This window comes from Myotis lucifugus, unplaced genomic scaffold (assembly GCF_000147115.1).
Source record: "Myotis lucifugus unplaced genomic scaffold, Myoluc2.0 scaffold_19, whole genome shotgun sequence".
NCBI lineage: Eukaryota > Metazoa > Chordata > Mammalia > Chiroptera > Vespertilionidae > Myotis > Myotis lucifugus.
This window is the reverse complement of record NW_005871067.1, coordinates 7,012,626-7,023,177: the sequence shown is the minus strand read 5'-3', so window position 1 is coordinate 7,023,177 and position 10,552 is coordinate 7,012,626.

Here is a 10,552-nt window from a genome sequence, read left to right as displayed (position 1 = left end):
GAGTTCTTTCTTTCTTTCTTTCTTTCTTTCTTTCTTTCTTTCTTTCTTTCTTTCTTTCTTTCTTTCTTTCTTTCTTTCTTTCTTTCTTTCTTTTTTTACAGTAGCATAGTTATCCATTGTGTAATGTACCACTGTTTTTTAATCCACTCATCTGCTGATGGGCACTTAGGCTGTTTCCAAATCTTAGCTATTATAAATTGTGCTCCTATGAACATAGAGATGAATATATCCTTTCTGATTGGTGTTTCTGATATTTTGGGATATATTCCTAGAAGTGGAATTACTGGGTCAAATGGGAGTTCCATTTTTAATTTTTTGAGGAAACTCCATACTGTTATCCACGGTGGCTGCACCAGTCTGCATTCCCACCAGCAGTGCACAAGGGTTCCTTTTTCTCCACATCCTCGCCAGCACTTGTCTTTGATTTATGACTTTGAGCATGTTTTCATATGTCTCTTGGCCTTCTGTATGTCCTCTTTTGAAAAGTTTCTATTTAGGTACTTTGCCCATTTTTTGATTGGGTTGTTTATCTTCCTTTTGTTAAGTTGTATGAGTAAGCTATAAATTTTTAAGATTAAACCCTTATTTGATGTAACATTGGCAAATATGTTCTCACATGGAGTGGACTTTCTTGTTTTGTTCATGGTTTCTTTTGCTGTGCAGAAGCTTTTTATTTTGATGTAGTCCCATTTGTTTATTTTCTCCTTAGATTCCATTGTCCTAGGAGATGTATCAGTAAACATATTGCTATGAGATATGTCTGATATTTTGCTCCTATGGATTCTTCTAAGATTTTTATACTTTCCCATCTTATGGTTAAGTCTTTTATCCATTTTATTTTTGTGTATGGTATAAGTTGGTGATCCAGTTTCATTTTTTTGCATCTATCTGTCCAATTTCCCCAACACCATTTGTCTTGATTCCATTGTATGACCTTGCCTCCTTTGTCAAATATTAATTGAGCATAATGGCTTGTATTGATCTCTGAATTCTCTGTTCTGGTACATTGGTCTATATGTCTGTTCTTGTGTCAGTACCAGGCTGTTTTGAGAACAGTGGCTTTGTAATATAGCTTGATATCTGGTATTGTTATCCCTCTAACTTTGTCCTTCTTTCTCAGGATTGCTGTGGTTACTCAGGGTCTTTTTTAAATTCCATATACATTTTTAGAGAATTTTTTCTAAAAAATATGCCATTGGTATTTTAATGGAGATTGCATTAAATCTATAGATTGCTTTGGGTAGTATGGACATTTTAATGATGTTGAGTCTACCAATCCACGAACATGGTATATTCTTCCACTTCTTTATATCTTCCTCTATCTCTTTTTTCAATGTCCTGTAGTTTTCCGAGTACAGGTCTTTTACTTCCTTAGTTAAGTTTATTCCTAGGTCTTTTAACTTTTTGTTGCAATGTTGAATGGGATTGTTTTTTTTTAGTTTCTCTGTCTGTGAGATCATTATTGGTGTATAAAAATGCCATAGATTTTTTTGGGTGTTAATTTTGTATCCTGCTACATTGACAAATTCATTTGTTAAATCTAGTAGTTTTCTGATGGAGTCTTTAGGGGTTTCTATGTACAATATCATGTCGTCTACAAATAATAACAGTTTTACTTATGCTTTTCCAATTTGGATGCCTTTTATTTCTTCTTCTTTTCTGATCACTATGGCTAGCACTTCCAATACCATATCAAACAGGAGAGGTGAAAATGTGCATTCCTGTCTTGTTCTTGTTCTTAGGGGGAAGGGTTTTAGAATTTGCCCATTGAGTATGATGTTGACTGTAGGTTTGTCATATAAGGCTTTTATTATGTTGAGGTATTATCACTCTATTCCCAGTTTGTTTAGAGTTTTTATCAAAAAAGGGTATTGGATTTTTTCAAATGCTTTTTCTGCATCAATTGATATGATCACGTGGTTTTTTACTTTCAATTTGCTTATGTGATGTGTCATGTTTATTGATTTGCAAATATTGTACCAGCCTTGCATCCCTCAAATAAATCCCACTTGGTCATGTTGCATGATCTTTTTTAATGTATTGCTGGGTGCGATTTTCTTTAGGATTTTGGCATCTATGTTCATCAGGGATATTGGCATGTAATTCTCTTTCTTTTTAATGTCTTTATCTGATTTGGGGATTAGGGTAATGCTGGATTCATAGAAAGAGCTTGGAACTTTTCCTTCCTTTTGAATTTTTTGGAATAGTCTGAAGAGGGTAGGTTTGAGGAGGTGTTTTTTTGTTTTTGTTTTTGTTTTGTATTTTTGGTAAAACTCCCTGTGAACCCACCTGGAACAGGGCTTTTGTTTACTGGAATGGTTTTTTGTTTGTTTGTTTTTTATTACTTCTTCAATTTCATTAGTTGATGTCAGCCTATTCAGGTTTTTTTATTCTTCCTGATTGAGTTTTGGAAGATTGAATTTTTCTAGGTTGTCCAGTTTGTTGGAATAGAGTTGTTCCTAGTATTTTTTATTTATTTATTTATTTATTTTTACATTCCTTTATATGTCTTTGGGGTCTGTTGTTACTTCACATCTTTTATTTCTGATTTTGTTTATTTGGGTCCTCTCACTTTGTTTCCTGGTGAGTCTGTCTAGTGGTTCATTAATCTGTTTTATCCTTCAAAGAGCCAGCTCTTGATATTATTGATCTTTTGTATTGTTGTTGTTTTTAATCTCTATGTCATTTATTTTTGCTCTGATCTTTATTATTTTCCTCCTTCTGCTTACTCTGGGCTTTTCTTGTTGCTCTCTTTCTAATTCTTTAAGTTGTATTTAAGTTGTACAGTTAAGATAGTTTATTACCAGTTTTCCTTATTTTATTATTATTATTTTTTTTTAGGTAGGCCTGTAGAGCAATGAACTTCCCTCTCAGGACTGCTTTCACTGTGTCCCATAGATTTTGGATTGCTGTGTTTTCATTGTCATTTGTTTCCAGGACACTTTTTATTTCTTCATTGATCTCTTTGGTGACTCAATCATTGTTTAATAACATGCTATTTAGCCTCCATATGTTTGATTATTTTTATTGTATTTGGTATCTAATTTTATGCCATTTTGATCTGATAAGATGCTTGATATGATTTCAATCTTCTTGAATTTTTAGAGACTTAACCTGTGTCCTAATATGTGGTCTATCTTTTTAAATGTCTCATGGTCACTTGAGAAAAACATATATTTTGTAGCTTTGGGGTGAAATGTTCTGAAGATGTCAATTAAGTCCATCTCATCTAGTGAATCATTTAGTATTGCAGTTTCTTTGTTGATTTTTTTGTCTAGAAGATTTATCCAATTATGTCAATGGGGTATTAAAGTCTGCCACTATTAATTTATTGCTGTAGATATCTCCCTTGATATCTTCCAGAAGTTTTTTTTATGTATTTGAGTGCTCCTGCTTTGGATGCATATATGCTTACCAGAGTTATACCCTCTTTTCGTATCTATCCCTTTAGTATTATGAAGTGGCCTTCCTTATCTCTTGTTATGGCCTTCACTTTGAGGTCTATTTTTGTCAGATATAAGTATTACTACCCCAGCTTTTTATCCATTTCCCTTTGTCTGAAAAATATTGTTCATCCCTTCACTTTCAACATGTGTGAGTCCCTTGTTCTAAAGCAGGTCTGTTGTAGAAAGCATATATATGGGGCATGTTTTCTAATCCATTTAGCCACCCAATGTTCTTTGATTAGAGCATTTAATCCATTTATGTTTAAGGTTATTATTGATACATGCTTGTTTTTAGCCATTTTAATTCTTAATGCTTGTGCTCCTTCTTCCCTTTCTATTTCTTCTTTTTACAACAGTTCCTTTAGCATTTCTTGCTAAACTACCTTAGCCTTATTTTGTCTGTGAGCTCCTGATATCCCCTTCTATTTTGAATGATAGCCTTGCTGGATAGAGTATTCTTGGATTCAGTCCCTTGCTTTGCATCCCTTTGTATACTTCATTTTATTCTCTTCTGGCCTGATGTGGTTCTGTTGAGAAATAATTTGATGATCTAATGGGAGACCCCTTGTAGGTAAGTTTCTGTCTCTTGCTAGCCACTCTTACAATTCTCTTTTTGTTGTTAACATTTGCCATTGTAATTACCATGTGTCTTGGTGTGGCTCCTTTTGGGTTCTTCTTGTTTGGGGCTCTCGGTGCTTGTGTGACTTTTTCTTCCCTAAATCAGGGGTCAGAGCTCTCTGGCATGCAATTCATTGTGCGGCCCCAGCTCCCAAGGCAGAATGGCACCCTATGGCCCTCTGTCCAGGCACAGGCAGCATGGTCCTGTGACACAGCAGGTCACATCAACAGCTCTGACTTGCCCTGGGGGTAGGGCAGGTGCCAGGTTACAGCTCTGTCTGTGCTGAAGTGTGGAGCCCACACTGGCCAGAAGGCTCTGACCTACCCCAGCCTGAAGCCTCTCTCAGTGCTGTGGGGTACCGCCCATGCTGGTCAAAGGTTATATCTGTGCCCTGGGCAGAACGCGCACTGGTCTACCTCTCTGTACTGGGATGGAGGATTGGGCAGGAGTGGGGTACCCCCAGCTTACACTCAGTGCAGGGGCTTGTAGCACAGGATTCTGGGATGCTGGGTTTGGGCTCTGGCAAGGAGGTGCAGCTCGGGAGGTGTCTCTGGCTGCACTCACTGCAAACATCTGGGACCAGCGGCATGGTACTATGCTGCTCACTGCTGTGGCACGGTGGTGGTTCCACATGGGTTATGGCTGCACGTGGCTCCCTGAACAGGTCTAGGGGTGGTGTCTGGGTTTTGGTGTTGCTGTACTTCTGGCCTCCGTTGCTGCCCTCTATAAGATGATGTGGATTCCCATCCATTGCAAGCCCTCTTGGAAATAAATAAACAAAAATGTGCAGGAGCCCAGGAGCTGAGACCCGGGTCATGTGATGTCTGAGGCTGAAGCACGGGCTTGGCAGGAGGGATGCACAGCCTGAGTCTCACCAAGAGGTCCAGGCACTGAAGCATGATTCGCGTGGGGTCTGTGGCTGAAGCAGTGTTTGGCAGGGGTGGTGTGCACTCCGAGACTCACCAGGGGTCCGGGCACTGAGGTAAGGGTCGCGTGGGGTCTACGGCTGAAGTGATGGGCTTGGCAGGAGGGGAACACTCCCTGATACTCACTGAGGTGGTCAGATGCCGAGATGCATGGGGTCAGCAGCTAAAGCAGTGAGTTAGGCAGGAGGGGCACGCACCCAGATACTTAACCAAGGTAGTCAGGCACTAAGGTGCATGGGGTCTGAGTTTGGAGCACAGGCTTGGCAGGGATGTGTGCATTCTGAGACTCACCGAGGGGTCCAGGTGCCAAGTCTTGCAGGTTCTGTGGGTGAAGCAGTGTGGGCTTAGCAGGAGGGGCACACACTCTGGGGCTCACAGGAGCCTGCAGCTGGGGAGGCTGGAATCCCGGGGTCTGTGGGTCTGAAGATGAGGTAGCAGGTCTTTGGTAGGAGTAGCTACAAGGTCCGGGATGGTGTCTGAAGCCAGTCTGGGTGGTGGTGAGTCTGGGCTTCTAGTAACAGCAGCTCTCCCCTTAAAGATGGTGTGGTTTCTGAGCTGGCTGGCCCCTGAGTGCTTGCAGCAGTAACAAGGGCTTCCTGTTCAGTAGAGCCCTGTCTGACAGCCCCAGAGACTCCTGCAGGATCTAACTGTCCATCACTCACACACACACACCTCCCCCCACATCCTCACACTCCCCTTTTGCTCCTTCAGTCACTTCACACTCTCTTCTTCACTGCTGTCCTGCCGGCCACCATCTTGTACAGCCCCTACTAATTGTTGGGTCATGTTTTCTTATCCATTCAGTTACCCTATGTCTTTTGATTGGAGCACTTAATCTGTTTACATTTAAAGTCATTATTGATAGGGACTTGTTTGTAGCCATTTTTATTCTTTATGCCTGTGTTCCTTCTTCCCTTTCTATTTCTTCTTTTTATAACAGTCTCTTTAGCACTTGTTGCATTGCTGACTTGGTGGTAAGAAACTCCCTTAGCCTTTTTTTTTTTGTCTGTGAAGCCCCTGATTTCCCCTTCTATTTTGAATTATAGCCTTGCTGGATAGGGTATTCTTGGATTCAGTCTATTTCTTCTCATTTCTTTGTATACTTCATTTTATTCTCTTCTGGCCTGATGTGTTTCTGTTGAGAAATCATTTGATAATCTAATGGGAGATCCCTTGTAGGTAACCTTCTGTCTCTCTCTTGCAGACCTTAATATTCTTTATTTGTCATTAATGTTTGCTATTGTAATTACAATGTGTCTTGGTGTGGGCCTTTTTGGGTTTCTCTTGTTAGGAACTCTCTGTGCTTGTGTGACTTTTTTCTTCCCCAAATCAGGGAAGTTTTCTCTCATTATTTCTTCAAATAGGTTTTCTATTCCTTGCTCAGCTTCAACCCTTCTGGCACCCCTATTATGAGAATGTTGCTTCATTTCGTATTGTCCCTAAACTCCCTAAACTCTCTTCCTGCTTTTAATTTTTTTCCCCAATTGCTGTTCAAATTGGGTGCTTTTTCTACCCTCTCTTATAACTTGCTGATTTGGTCCTCCACTTCTTCTAGTCTTCTGTTGAAATCTTCCATTGTGTTTTTTATTGCAGTTATGTTATTTCTCATTTCTTCTTGATTCTTATGTATGTTGGTAAATTGCTCACCCAAATGGTTTAGCATCTGTATAACCATTACTCTGAATTCTTTCTCTGATATATTGCTTGCTTCTATTTCATTTATTACCCTTTCTGGTGATTTCTCTTTTCTTTCCTCTGGGGAGTTTTCTTTGTCTCCCCATTTTTGCTGTCCCTTTGTATTTGTATCTATGTAATGTGTATTGTAGACAATTTCTGTCCCTGGCAACCTGCTTCAGGCCCAAGAAGTTGAGGCCCCTAGTTGTCCAATGGTCCAGGACTCCTTAGCCCAAAGGCTGGGAATGCCTTTATTCTGACATCTTTAATATCTCTGCTCTCAGTTGTATTCCCTTCCTCCATGGTTCGGGTCCCTCAGTTGTCTGCTGCAGGTGCTCAGAGTAGGCTGGAGACTGATGTGAGACTCCCTCTGAGGCCGAAGAGCCCTCTGGCATGCAATTCATTGAAGAACCCCGGTGTCCAGGACAGGGTGTTCCATAGTAACTTTTGGCTTGCCTCGTCAACCTGGTCCTGGGGCTCAACAGGGTACTGAGTGGGGGTTCCTAGCCAGCACCATCGGTGCTGTTCTTGGGACTGGGAAGTTCCTGGACGGAGTGACACTGGCTGGCACCATCTGCACTGTCCTTGTGACTGGACAAACACTGGGTCAGGTGTCCCTGGCTGGAACCGTTGGTGCTGTCCATGGGCCTGGGCATGTGCCTGACTGAGTGTCCCTGGACAGCACCATTGGCACTGTCCTTGGGGCTGGGTGGGCTCCTGACTAAGTGTCCCTGGCCAGCATAGTAGGAGCTGACTCTGGAGCTGTGTGAGCCACTGGGTTGGGGTTCCCAGGTCACAACAGGCACACAGTTATCATGGTCCAGATGGCTGTGGGGTGAGGGGCTCAGAGGTCCCTCTGCCTTGCACTAACCATTCATGGTCAGGAGCACTGTCTCTGGGAATGTTGGGGTTGGGAGCACTGGGTCTGGAAGCGCTGGAGTCCTGGAGCACCAGGGTCGGTAGTACCAGATCCTAGAGCAGTGATGGTGAACCTTTTGAGCTCGGTGTGTCAGCATTTTGAAAAACCCTAACTTAACTCTGGTGCTGTCTCACATATAGAAATTTTTTGATTTTTGCAACCATAGTAAAACAAAGATTTATATTTTTGATATTTATTTTATATATTTAAATGCCATTTAACAAAGAAAAATCAACCAAAAAAATGAGTTCGTGTGTCACCTCTGACACGCGTGTCATAGGTTCGCCATCACTGTCCTAGAGTGCTGGGGTTGGTAGCACCAGGTCTGGGAGCTCAGGCAGGGATTTGCATCTCAGGAGGTCTCTCTGGCCTGTGGTCACATTGCAGGTCTGGGAGCTGGCAGCATGGTTGGGCGCCACTCACTGCCAGTGCATGGTGTTACCAGGCAGGTTATGTATGGCAAGTGGCTCTCTGCGTGGGTTGGGGTGGTGCCCGAGGCCAGTCTGGGTGTTGGTGTTGGTGTGGGTGCGCTCTGGCCTCTGCTTCCCCTCCTTTCAAAATGGCATGGGCTCCATGCCCAGCCACATTGGTCTGGGAGTGCCCACAGGGTGGCAGGGGCTCCCTGTCCAGGAGGGCCTGATCCGCCAGTCCCAGGGACTCCTGTGAGATGTAACGGTTCCTCACTCACCCCCCACACACCACACACATCCCTCTCACTCCCCTCTCAGTCCTTCACCCACTCACACTCTCTCCTCCCTGCTGTCCTGCCAGCCACCATCTTCTATTATCTCACAATTGGTTTTAGAAGCTTAGTTTGTATCCTCATTCCTCCTCCTTGTTCATCCCCTTATTTAGTTCCAGTAGTTTCTTTGTTAATTTCTTCCTATCTCATAATGGTTTCTATGAATAAAGACAATATCTTGCTAAGATAGTTATATGGATTGATTTGAAATGTTAAAATACTATGCAGTCATATAATATATAAGCACCATGTTAGTCATGTATCATCCTTTTAGTAATTGCTGGAGATTTAGCTTACTTAAGTCCAGAGCTATTAGTAAGCACATGTATAAAAGTATTTATTTAATTTTAAAAATATACCTTTAATGTGTGAATTTTATCAAAGCAGTAATAGTTCTAAGTAAGTACCTAGTTAAAATTAGTTACAATTGCAAGAAAACCCAATCTTTAATGTCTAGAAGGGAATGGTAGTGATGTATTACATGTTGAGTTACTTACCTTAGATGTTTGCTTCAAGAGATAATGTCTAATATGTTTTAACTGTTTACATGGCTTTGACAGCAAAAGCCTTTAACATTAAGCAGTCTGTTATTAAACTTTCAGAATAAAAAGAAAGTCCACTGAAAAATTATGGCTAGAGTTGATAATAAAATTATTGTGAATTTTCCACTGACTTTAGTATAATTGTGACCAAGATACCAGTTTTCATAATTCTTCTGAACTCCATAAATATTTTAAAAGGTATTTTTGTTTACTTTTCAGAAAGTTTGTCACATTTTAATGTTTATTACAATATTGAGTCCCAGGCATCTATATTACTAAAGGTGGATTTTTCTTTTTCTTTCTACTAACTGAGGTGAGGACAGATTGTGAGAACTGGTGAGCGGTCAGCATTATACTTAATTGCTAATTTGTTCAAACATCTGGCTACCACTGTTAAATATGTTAGGGAAGAACATATGGTTCACATTTAAAGTATTGGAAATATTATCATGATGAAGAATGTGAAATTTTAAGAAAGACCAATACTGTTTTTATTATAATCTCAGAAAAAACGCATGCTAAGCTAAGAATTCCAGTGTCTTATTTATAGAAATTTCTATTCTGTATTGTGTTATTTTTTTCTATTTTCATTTTTAAGAACAAGCAATACAGAAAGGTAGCTGTTACCCTTTATATTTATTTAAAAATGAAATTAAACAAAAAATGAAAATAAAATATATATTGAAAATAATTATAAATTTATGAACTTTTAGTTTTAATAAAATCTTTCATTTGGAATTTCAAAGTTACATTGTTGTGTCATAATCCTATTAATCAGGAATAAATGTGTACATGTTTTCTAATAATTCTGTAGTTAACTAGTAGCCTTCTGCCTCTGTAGAACAGATGAAAGGATTCTAATAAGGGCTGTTAGATTAATCCAGCTGCTTAAAATGTGAGCTGTATTTGACCATTTGCCAAAAATGTGTGAGGATACATGAGCCAGCTGGCATAAGATTGGAGGGTGGGAATCTCTCTGTGGATTAGGACTATGGCTACAACATTTTTATCAACTCTACTTTTAAAATGTCAAACAATGAAAGACTCTATCTTGGCTGCCCTACAATTTTGACAAGCAATAATATCTTTAAACATTTTCTGCTTAAATATCTCTTCTGATTCATATTACTTGATCTCCTAAAACAAATCATTTACTTATATTTAAAAAAAAATAAATGGTCTCCAGAGAAAAGAAATGCTGAAGCTGCAATTTTATCAGTTAAGGAGACTCAGATTTAAATTTCATCATACCTTCTTACCTAAAAAAAGAAAAATTAATGTTAAAGTAAGAAACACAATAAATATATTTATGTCAAAAAGTTAACTATTCATTGTGTTAACTTCATAATATTTTTTTAAAATTAGAGACCAAAAATTATAAATCACTTTTTTTCTTTCATTTTCTGCATCATGTGAGTGAGTTATGTTACATTTGCTCATTAGGATAAGAACCCAACCTTATAATCCCAACAATAATCTGGAATTATTTATGCATTGGTTCATATGCATAAGTATTTATGTGTTTGTGTTCGTGATTCTGCCAGGCCTTGATATGCAGCCTGCTGCACTAAGGAGTCTCTTGTCACACTTTCCTTTGCTTTTTCCCTGCCTGCTGCTTTCTACAGAAACATTTCTGACTGGCCATTGGAGTTAACTGAGAAGCTGTCAAAATGCTGGGAAGATT